We start from the raw sequence: 12,063 nt of genomic DNA on the forward strand, positions 1-12,063 counted from the left end.
AAGTTATTATTCGGCCCCTTTCGCCTATTGTCGTACACCGATACACTAACACTCGACCCGAATATTATCGCGACTGACCAGCAACAGATTGGGCCGTCTAAATTTAACCTTTGATTTGTATACATCTTTTCACGCAATAAATTTATCTTCGATAAATATTTAATAATTGATAGTTGAGTTAGTTAAATACCCAACTCACTTCAGTGGTGACCCCGACGTGATTTGTTGCAAATCAGTTACGTTAACAATTGCAAGCAATCTCGCATTTTGTCGATTTGTTGGACCGCGTGGCCGAGTTAATTTTTCGCCGCACATCATTCTCCAACGTGTTAGCTAGCGCATTAGTGCTTCTCAGTGCCTAGCCACCCTGTTTTGTATAATCGTCGACAAGATAAAAGTATTGTTTAAATCATGGCCGCAGTATCTCGTAAACGATGATTTTCGGCGTATTGAAAATTCTCGTTAGATGAACCTTCGAGAACATTCCATAGCATTACCTCAGTGTCGATAGCCATCCTGCGGAACCAAAACAAACGCGCCAAGGCTAACTCACCACACTTCAAAGCAGTGCCCGGAGAACAGTGAATTTTTGCCTAATCCATTTTCGACAACAACACTCGTAAATCGATAATTCCGCGTGTGTATTACCAAGTGCCATCAGCTGAGTGCTGACACATTGCTGAGCACCCTATAGACGCTGTGCTGTGTTGGTGAATTTAATACGGACTCACAACGTCCGATTATTCCACGATGCCCGTTGATCCAGTCACAGGTCTCCCGACACCCGCCACGGGGGTGTCAACGAAAGTCACTGCTGACCTCAAAGCACCACCATTCAGCACGGAAAAGCCTGCCCTTTGGTTCGCCCAGCTGGAAGCTCAATTCAGGAACCGTGGTATCGTCACAGAAACTGATACCGAACTATTCCTCTAATTGATACTCGCTCTGCATCGGAAGTGGAGGATCTAATTATCAATCCACCCACAGAGATACCGTATCAAAAATTTAAATCTGCCTTAATATCATGTTTTTCTAGATCCCGGGAAGCAAATCTTCTCCAACTGCTCGATCGCGAGAGCATTGGAGATCGCACTCTTCCGCAGCACCTTCGTTATCTACGAAGCCTGGTGCCAGATATCGACGAAGAAGTACTAAAGACTCGCGGGATTTCACATCTGCCAGAGCAAACCAAGGCCTGCTTGATAATCCAGAAGAACGCCACAGTCACCGAACTGGGAGAACTTCCGGACAAGCTACACGAGGTCTTTCAGCCCACAGTTACCGCAATCTCAGGCCCGAATCTAGAGCACCCGATTGCCGAGCTGACTAAGCAAGTGGCCGCGCTCTCTTCCGGCCAGTCTCGGCCAAGTCGCTCGCCATTCCGCACCTCATCCGACTCTCGCCAAAGGCGAGGTAGTCAATCTCGATCCAGGAAAGTATCCAAAAAATTCGAAACGTGTTGGTATCATTTCGCTTATGGCGACAAAGCACGCTCTTGTTTACCAGCATGTAAGTTTCAGGGAAAAGGCCAGGAGAATCAACAGAGGCGGTAGTTGGTTCCGCTATTTCAAACCACCTTTTCGTCGACGATACAGCCAGCCGTCAGAGATTTCTCATCGACTCGGGCTCAGACGTTTCCGTCCTTCCACATAATCGACGACCTTCTCTCCAAAGGATCCTTTATCAACTCTTCACAGTAAACGGCTCGGTGATTAACACCTACGGCGACGCAGTCCTCACATTGAATATAAAACTGCGCCGTGACTTCACTTGGCGATTTCTGGTCGCCGACGTTACCCACCCGATCTTGGGCACCGACTTCCTCAGCCATTTTGGTCTCGCCGTCGACCTTAAAAACAAACGCCTCATCGATACTGTAACGGACATGTCGACACCGGGTAAGACGACGGAAAACCAAACCGTAGCATCTATCAAAGTGCTTCAGCAACACGATGATTCACCGTACCTGAAGCTACTTCAAGAATATCCGTCTATAACGAAACCTGACGGAGCCTTCTCCAGAGCTAAGCATTCGACAGTCCACCATATCAGAACGACAGATGGACCCCCAGTATCGAGTAAAGCTCGTAGATTAGCACCTGATAAACTCGCTGTAGCTCAGAAATGTTTCCAAGATATGCTACATTTAGGAATTGGTCGTCGTTCCTACGGGTCATGGTCATCTCCTTTACACCTCGCACCGTAGGCGACAGGGGATGTACGACCATACAGAGATTACCGCCGACTCAACGACAGGACCATTCCAGACAGCTACCCAATTCGACGCCTGGATGACTTCGCTGCAACGCTCCACGCGAAAACAATATTTTCCACAGTCGATTTAGTCAGAGCGTTTAATCAGATACCTGTGGCAACTCAAGACATCGAGAAGACAGCCATCATTACCGCGTTTGGGTTATTCGAATTCCCAGTAATGACATTTGGTCTCCGCAATGCAGCTCAGTCGTTCCAACGTTTCATGGACGAAGTCACGAGAGACCTGCCATACGCCTTCCCATACATCGACGACGTGTTAATCGCCTCGCGCAACGAGGAAGAGCATCTTCAACACCTGAAGACACTTTTCGACAGATTCCAAGAACATGGACTCGTCATCAACGCCGCGGAGTCGACATTCGGGAAGCCAGAAGTGAAGTTTTTGGGTCATCTCATTAATGCGCAAGGGATTACACCACTACCCGAGAAAGTAGAGATGCTATTGAATTTCCCTCAGCCAAATAACATCAAACAACTGCTTCGATTCATGGGCATGATAAATTTCTACCGCAACTTCATTAAAGGCCATGCACAACTCCTCGCACCCCTGAATCAACTGACGAGTGGTAACGTCAAGGGTAGTACAATCATCGACTGGACACCACAGCTCAACGAGGCTTTCAGCAAATCGAAGGAAGTTTTAGCCGATGTCGCGCTCGTCGCGCATCCGGACACTAGCGCCGAGTGGGTAATATTCACCGACGCTTGAGATCATGCCGCCGGAGCAGTCCTGCAGCAACGTCGTCAAGAGGGTTGGCAACCATTAGCCTTCTACAGCAAGAAGTTCGCCCCAAATGTCGGCAAGTTATTGACATATGATAAGGAACTTCACGCTATTCACAAAGCTGTTCGCCATTTTCAATACATTTTGGAAGGACGACATGTCAAAATCCACACAGATCACAAGCCACTAACGCACGCTTTCCAGCAACAACCTGACAGAGCCACTCCCTGGCGATTTCATCGATTAAACTTCATCAGCAATTTTACCTCTGATATTCGACATATCGCCGGTGATGAAAATGTCGTCGCTGATTCTTTATCGCGACTGGAATCGATTTCAACGGCCGTCAACATACAACAAGTAGCTGAGGCGCATCATTCCGATCTTGAACTGAGAAATATCCTACGAGGAAATCACCTGATTTCAACTCGAAACCTTCATAAAATTCGTTTCCCGGACACCGAGGTGGAACTGTACGTCGACGTCTCGTCGAGTTCAGCACGTCCTTACGTCCCACAGCAATTGAGAAAACAAGTTTTCAACTCGCTTCATTCTCTTGCGCATCCAGGACATAAAGCTTCCTTAAAGCTCATCGCTCAACGCTTCGTATGGCCTTATATGAATCGCGACTGCCGCGAGTGGGCCAGAGCATGCATAGAGTGCCAAAAATGTAAGATAACTAGGCACCAATCATCTCCAATCGCTCATTTCGAACTTCCGTCTCAGAGATTCGAACACATACACATCGACATCGTCTCATTACTCCTGTCTAGAGGAGATCGCAAATGCCTCACAATCATCGACAGGTTTTCTCGTTTTCCCGAGACAGTGCCACTGGAAACGGCATCTACGGAGAACATTGCCCGAGCACTATTACTGCACTGGATTTGCCGATATGGTGTGCCACTAAGAATCACATCCGACCGAGGAGGACAATTCGAATCTGATCTCTTCAGACAGCTAAATGATCTACTAGGAACTAAACACCTCTTGACGACACTTTACCATCCACAAGCAAATCGCCTCATCGAACGCCTCCATAGGCAGCTCAAGGCTGCACTACTGTGTCACAATGACACATGGGTCGACGCGTTGCCCGCTACACTTTTGGGACTCCGAGCAGCATTCAAAGAAGACGTCGCAAGTACGCCAGCAGAACTTGTTTACGGAGAACCAATTCGACTACCTGGCGAATCCCTCGCACCATCGAATAAACCGCTCCGCGCCGGAGAACTCGTCAAGAACTTGAGAAACCACTTCAACAACCTAGCCCCGGAACAAATATCATGACACGGACATCGTTCAATTTTCAAATTCAAGAACTTGAACGCCGCCAGTTACGTCTTCATTCGCCAAGGCCAAATCCAAGCAAGTTTCTCCAAGCCATACTGTGGACCACATCGTGTAGTCGAACGACATGAAAAATACTTTATTGTCCGAATCCGCGACAAAAACATCGCAATCTCAATGGACAATTTGAGACCGGCATAACTAATGGATGAAGATATCAACCACACAGCAGAAGTATCTGAACAGACCGAGTCTCAACCAACAGCAGGAACAAGCTCATCGTCTACACCACCTAATCGAACCCGGAGAAGAGTGCATTTCAGCGACAATTAATTCTTTCTTGTCTAATAGTCGAACACACTTATTGTTTTTTCTCTGTTTCAGCCAGTAACCTTTCCAGCCAGTAGTCTTGCTCAAAGCATGGAAGGCATGTGGTATCCTATCACATCGACACCAACGACGCCAAATTAAGACGAAGTTATTATTCGGCCCCTTTCGCCTATTGTCGTACACCGATACACTAACACTCGACCCGAATATTATCGCGACTGACCAGCAACAGATTGGGCAGTCTAAATTTAACCTTTGATTTGTATACATCTTTTCACGCAATAAATTTATCTTCGATAAATATTTAATAATTGATAGTTGAGTTACTTAGATACCCAGCTCACTTCATATATACCCTCGGCCGCAAGGGCGTATGCGCATGCGCAGCCTGCCCCCCCAGTCACAATTAGAACACCATTAATTAAATAATAACATTTAATTCCTAAACTCTGAATTAATGGTTTTTAGACTTCCCAAATTATGTTACATCGATCTATGCAAGTCCGATTAAGATTCGAACTTATCATCTGCTCCACCTGCTAACTATACGCCAATAAAAGAGTCATTAATTATAAATAAACTATTAGTTCCTAAACTATGCAAATGTATTCCTAAACTATCCTAAACTATTCCCAAATGATTGAGATTAGTTTCATCTCAAAATTCGTTAATTACTTTCTAACTATGTGTCCGTGCCCCACTCCGCGTACCGCTGCGCTCAAGCCGTAGCAGTCGTTGCGCGAGGGAGTTGCGCATGAAACTCCCACGCGTGAGACTTTTGCCCCCGTCTGGCATTTTATTTAAATATTTAATTTGACGTGTTTTGCTGCTATGGTATTGTGTTAAAAAAAAAACAAATCGAAAGTGTTAATAGAATTAATAAAAACATGGTTGTAGTGCTTTTGTATACTATAGTGTTACTATATTTTGTATATATTATTACAACTGCTACGTACATAAACAAATGCAACACGTTATTAAATAAAATTATCTAAAAAATGAGAAACACGTGGGGTACATATATGTTTACAATAGTTTACAATACTATTAGTATACGCATAGGTATGTATCAGCTGTTTCTTTCTTCGGCTAGGGAGACAACTTCCTGTTTTACTAACAGTTACATTTCAAGAATATAAGTTTGGCGCTAGCGTTTAAAAAGGCGCTGCATTTAAAGTTTGAAGTTGATAAATTGTTATAAAATTACAGAAAATCTCGAAATTTTGGGGAATTAGGAATATGAACTCTGCTCATTGCAGCTAAGAATTAAAAATTATCGGATAGCCGCAAAAGTTGGCTAAACCTGAAAAATCGAAAATATATTCATTTTATTAGAGAATTTCACTAGGAACGTGAATCGGCATTCGGAAAATCGCTAAAAATTATGGGAAAGCCGGAAAACCCGAAAAAATATATATGCTACGATTATAGCTTTAAAAAAATCGACATTTTTATTTTTGATTATAGATTTGTCTTGAAAATGGATGCGGATGATTCAAATGACGCTCGAAAAGGAAAAAGAAAAAACTCGATAGATGACTTCACTAGGGACGTGATATTATTATACTTCATGTCCATTCAAAAAGTACCCACATTGCTTTGATAAACTTGATTTTTTATGTACAATTTCTCATGTCGCGAGCGCACCTAAAAATGCTCACCCAAAAAACTGCCCAACGCGCCATAAGTTCAAGTTTTCACTTCTGCCTGCACTCCCGGAGTGCAACCCTGTTTTTTTCAATATGAGGGCATTCTGTAAGCCCCTCTCGCGAATTTATCCAAATAATTGAAGGAATTATGGAATAATTCTCCAAACAATTGATACAAATTTCCGAGATTTTCGTGTGGTATTGTACGTCGAAGATCATCGCGAGCCATGAGATACATCTCCTCGAAATTTTCGCGTATGCGATGATAAAGACCCTCCGTGGCAGGCATACTATTGTATTCCATATAATTCATAGCAATGCCTGTAATTGATCGTACAAGCGATTCCGTACATTCCTTGAGCGGCAAGCTCTCCAAGAAATGCAGCCACTGATTAATCCACGCAGCCCTGTTTTTCAATGTAATGATGCTCTGCCCCATCATCATTATGGGAGTCTGATTTGCATCATCATTGCGAACAAAGGTCACGCAGGGATTTTCGAAACTACGGTGGGATTTCACGTTTATGACCTCAAATTCCTTCGCAGGTACATTGTGGTTGATCTTGTGATGAAACTTCTCACGGTCAAAGTAGTCGGTTACGACATTCAAATCGTTGAAAAAAAGGCTCCTTGCTTATCGTGTCATTGGCAATATTCCGCGTTTCGGGCGTACGCCCATAAATTGTACAACCAGGACGAATTGACCAAAACACGTAACTTGTAAGCCGACACGAATTTGCTTTGCCTCTGATCTATCCACAGATATAACTTGGGACAGTACCATATGCTGTTCAGCATCACTGAATCCCTTTTGTTTGTTACTATCCATGGTGAAAAAATGACTGGATGAAATCAGGACGACTGAATAAAATCCACCGCGAGTACCCGCGGTTTATAGCGCTGCGTATGAGAGTGGAGGGGACAAAATCCCCCACTATGCACATGACAGACCTATAGCCGTCACACATTATCCCCCACCGGAGGGAGTTCTGCGGCGGCGGCGTCACACATGCGCCCTACTTTCGCGGTTTTTGTCTGTTGCCCGTTACCCCCACTCTCACCATACACCCCGCCTATACCGATTTTTTTTTGTTACTTCGAGCGACGCTTTTGTTGTTATTCGTTAAAAGGCATTGCAATAGTAAAAACGTCTAAAAACGTTGAAAGTTACGCTTTAGAAAGCCTCAAAAAATATCTCGCGGATCGCAAGTCGTATAAGGGACGGCAAAAGCCTTAATTTTGTCAGAAAAGCGTACGCGTACGTGTCGATAAATATACAGAAAACAATGACCTAGACAGTGAAGATAATGATGACATGTGCATTCCAGCAAAAGCGCCGAAAATCGCGAGAGGGTCAGGATTGGAATGTGAAGTGGAAGATGTCCTTCTTAATTCTTCATGCATATGTAAATATAAATGTCTTGGTGAAACATAGAATAAAATCCATATCAAATATCGCAGGGATACACTCTCAAGATGAGGGCATAGACATGTGTACGACTTTTAAAGTATGTTACTGTTTGATTTTTGATGTGCCGTGGGATTGATGGGCCGGTTGGGATGGTGGGTGAGGAAGTTCCGGAGGGTGAATAACTAGGCACCGGGTGTGTTGAAGAGCCGGTTTATTTTGATTAAAATAAATACACACAATATGCACTCCGAGTTGTTAAAAAGTTATTCGGTAAGAGTGGACTGTATAAACCGATTGATAATTCCCGGTTCCAACCCCCTTGGTTATCCGAATTCATGCTGATAATTCCCCGGTGGAATTCCGTTGATTTGACGACGCGTCTTGTCCGATTGCTATCTGATGGTGTACTGATCATCGTAACGATCCCGAGATCGATCGCGACCTCTCGTTACGATGGTCAAAGGTGATTGGCCAAGGTCATCCGGTAGATCATCCTGACGTTTGACCGCGGGATTTTGAACAGTTACAATGAAGAACCTGCAGAATCTAATAAAGAAATCGAATCAAACTTTCAAATGAGATATAATCCTCCATCCGTGAGAAGCATTGCAATCGCGAATTTATTAAATGAAAGGAAATACGCGAAAAATGCAAAAACTTTGGCCGTGGTTACCAAAACAATTGTGCACAATAGTGATGTTTTATTATATAAAATGTCGAAGTCAATGGTTTTTTTCGACTGCATAGAACATACAAGATTACGTAAAGCAAGCGTGGGGCTAAAACTCTATTGGTGTCACTTCTCTAGGGTGTGTGAGGAAGAATATTATCTCCCTGCGGGGGAGGAGACATTGGTCTACAAGAAGGAAAATGGACCAATCATTGACCTTTCCTTTCAATAGCCACCAAATGCAAACCAGGTGGGGGGCGAAAAAAGGAAAACTCGAGCAATCTTTCCTCCTCAGGTATTGAAAGCACCCCCCACCAACGCCAAATTTTCAAAATGACGTGGAAAACTTAGCCCCTTCTCTAAACTAGGGATGTGACAAGGAACCCAGTCAGATCATTTTACTGCATTTACCTTTTTTACGTCAAAGTGACATCAAGTCAAGTGAACTCATTTCGAAAATCCAGTTATCAATCAGGTTATCAGCCTGGAACTTTTAAACCCAAAAAATATAAATATTGTGACGTTTAGAGCTTGTCCATCCACCGTGATGGTGCCTTGGATAGCCAAATGATACTGAATTTCCCAGTCTAGCATCCAGAAATATATATATATATATATTTCTGGATGCTACTAGCGGTTGCTAGTAGCTGGTATTTATATATCCCCTCTTGGGACTGATGGTGATGGGACACTTCTGTGTCTTGTCCCCTTCTCCTGGGCCGTCGTGCCGCGTCCGGCTAGATCTCGGAGAGCCCTTCGGGTTCACTCTTCTAGGAGGGGTGTCTTGGTGACGGATTGGGAACAACACAAAATAACCTCACTCGCGGAATTTATTAAATATGTATATATTTGCTCTTAATTGTATACACTCCTTGCGCGAGTGGGCCGGTATCGCGTTATTAGATGTTCATGAGTTGGACTTGGAGCGCGGTTACGAGCAGTAGAAGACCCTGTCTGGTCTGCTGCTGGAAGGTATCTGTGCTCTCTGCGAGTCTCTAAATCTCCTCCAAGTCCAAATCGCTGATCTAAGCAGTTCCACGGCTTTTTGCACCAATATTGTCGTGTGTCATCATTGACGCAAGACTCATACAGTCACACAGTATACTGGACGTGCCAAAAGCCCTGAAACTGCTTCATTCGATCCCTGCTGTGACGTCACTTGGGTGATGACAATGGTCTAAACATCCGTTGGATTGTTCAGTCCTTTGTCCAAATGGCGTTGCAGGGAGTAAACCGATCCTCCAAACACCGGGGCAGCTGACCACAGCGTCTCCAAGACACCGTGGGACTGCTGACCAATGTCTGGGGGTCAATTCTCAAAAAACGACGCATTGGCGGAGGCCAATACGTCACACTCCCCTGATAAAACTATTGCTACCCTGGTTCTCAATCAGGTGGCAATAGTACTAAACTAAGAGAAACGAATTTTAATATAGTCTGTGCCTTAAGGGCCTCGGCTTATGCCAAAAGGGCTATCAACTTCCCTGCCATAAGGGCCAAAATCCCTGCTATATGAGCAAATTTAAAACTATCCCTATCGACCGGACCCTTACAGTTTTTCTTATTGCTAAAATCTTTATCAAGAACAGTATTTAACTCCTTTCGGATAAGCGTAAGAACAAGTTAGCGAGGTCGTTCATAGGTGCTTTCGGGGTTGGTTCTGCTGGTTACCATCCTCCCAGGTCGTGTTGGAGGGGTGGTCTGGAGTAAGACGTCTCCCCGTTCCAGTATGGGCTGACGATCTGCCAACCCTGAGCTCCTGTTCGTTCCGGCGGCCCGCTGATCATCGGAAGGGCCTGATATTGTTGGGTGTGCGTGACTCGATTTTGGGGAATCAGCGCGAGCTGAGTGGTGAGGGGGGCGGCTGTCTCGACTGGGCGACCTGGTTCGACAGGCTCCAAGTGTTCGTCCAGCTCCACAATCTCCGTGATGGTGGCTGTAGGCCCCGGTCGTACTCCTCGAGCGAGCGTCTTCATCGGAAGGTGTACTTCTTGGTTTGTTTTTCTCGCGCGTGGTCGTCGTGGTGGCGCCTGCGGCGATAGGGTCCTGGTTCTCGGTCGGTGGGGCTCGTTCTCCCTGTTTCGAGTACCTGAACAAAACCTAACTCCCCCACATAGCGTCGCGACCTTCGACCATAGCGAGAATTTCCAACATGCCGCGGTAATCACCCCAAGAATTCCTAGCGAAATCCCCGCGTATCCTAACCCGTGTTTAACCCTCCTCAGTCTTCTGTTTGTGTCCCCTTGTTTGGACAGCGCTCGGGCTTTATCGATAATGACTTGCAGCCCGAGACTGTCCCTTGTGACGCTGTCCTCGTCGTTCTGTCCAACCTGTACCGTTTGTAGTAGGCCTATATCGCCTAAGATTTCCGTCAAATTGTTCGGTCCGAGTCCGCGTATTGTCTTATTTAGTAGGGTCGGGATGTCGAAGACGGCTCTGTTCACGAATTTGAGGTCGAACTTCGACGTCAGTTCTTGGAATGGGGTGAGCGTGACGGATCGCGATCGGATCTCGCAGTCCGGCGCTAGAGTGACTGTTCGGGTTCCCGTAATGATGATCGTGGCGGGTTCGTGTCTTGTGCATTTTACCCGTATTTCGTCTTCCGTGACGACGGAAAAAACCCATGTGTTGGAATTTCCTATTCGGGCCCAATATGTTCGGTCCATTGATTTTACCCGTACATCGCATATTTCGGAGCTCGAAAAACGGGGATTGGAGATCATTTGTACCTCACAATCCGTGTTCCCATTGACCTCGTATAAGGGTCGTGCGGTCTTGCATATAAGGCCGATCATTCCCGTTTTACAGTGGTTGATGTCTTCACTGTCAAGCTTGAGATACGTGTTGGCTTCCTCCGAAATAGCGGTGTAGGGATAACTTGGTGTTATAAAGGCCACTAGAGACGTTGAGGTATTATTAATTTTTGTCGGCAACGTCAGGTGTCTATACACGGTATATTTTGTTAGCTCAAGTATAGGTATCGTGATGGCGAATACGACCTTTTCCTTATGAAAATAGGCCGTCAGATCCGCGAGTTTTAATAATTCGGTGGTATATGGGATTTCTAGGGGGACCGGGAACTCCGCCCCCCGATTATGTTGAATTACTTCGTTAGCCGCGTCCACGATATTTTCTGGCGACATAATTGACGGGTGCAATTAGCCTCTTTTCGCGAATAGGATAGCGTTAATCAGCATTTGGGTGTCGAGCTCATATTGACTCAGTTCCGCATCGAAAGCTGATATAAGGCTCGCCATTTTCCCATTAATCCCTATAGTGTCGATACGCTCGAGGATGTTTTCGATGGCTACGTAGACCGTCGCGTTCAAGGTCTTAATTTCTTTAGTCAGACCTTGAATAGTTTGGTGAATTGATTCGAATTCGGATTGAATGATGTGTGTTTGGTTCGCCAGAAGGGCTAGGGTTTCCCTAGTTGTGTTCTGTAGGGATTCTATGTATTGGTCGTAATAGTCCGCGTCATCTTCGTCCATTGTCCCGAAAAGAATCTTACTTATTTTCCCGACAAATCCGAGGACCGCTCGTTTCGATCTCTCCAGTGTTTCTGCTAACAATTCTCTCATGTGTCGATGAGTACCGTCTAATATATCGAGCCGATTAATTACCTGGTCTAATTGGTCTTCAAAATTACAATTGCCTCGTAGTTGGGTACAGATCCCTTTCATTCCCAACCAGTGTCGTGTGAAGATTTGTT

Source organism: Diachasmimorpha longicaudata, chromosome 18, assembly GCF_034640455.1.
Source record: "Diachasmimorpha longicaudata isolate KC_UGA_2023 chromosome 18, iyDiaLong2, whole genome shotgun sequence".
Taxonomy (NCBI): Eukaryota; Metazoa; Arthropoda; class Insecta; order Hymenoptera; family Braconidae; genus Diachasmimorpha; species Diachasmimorpha longicaudata.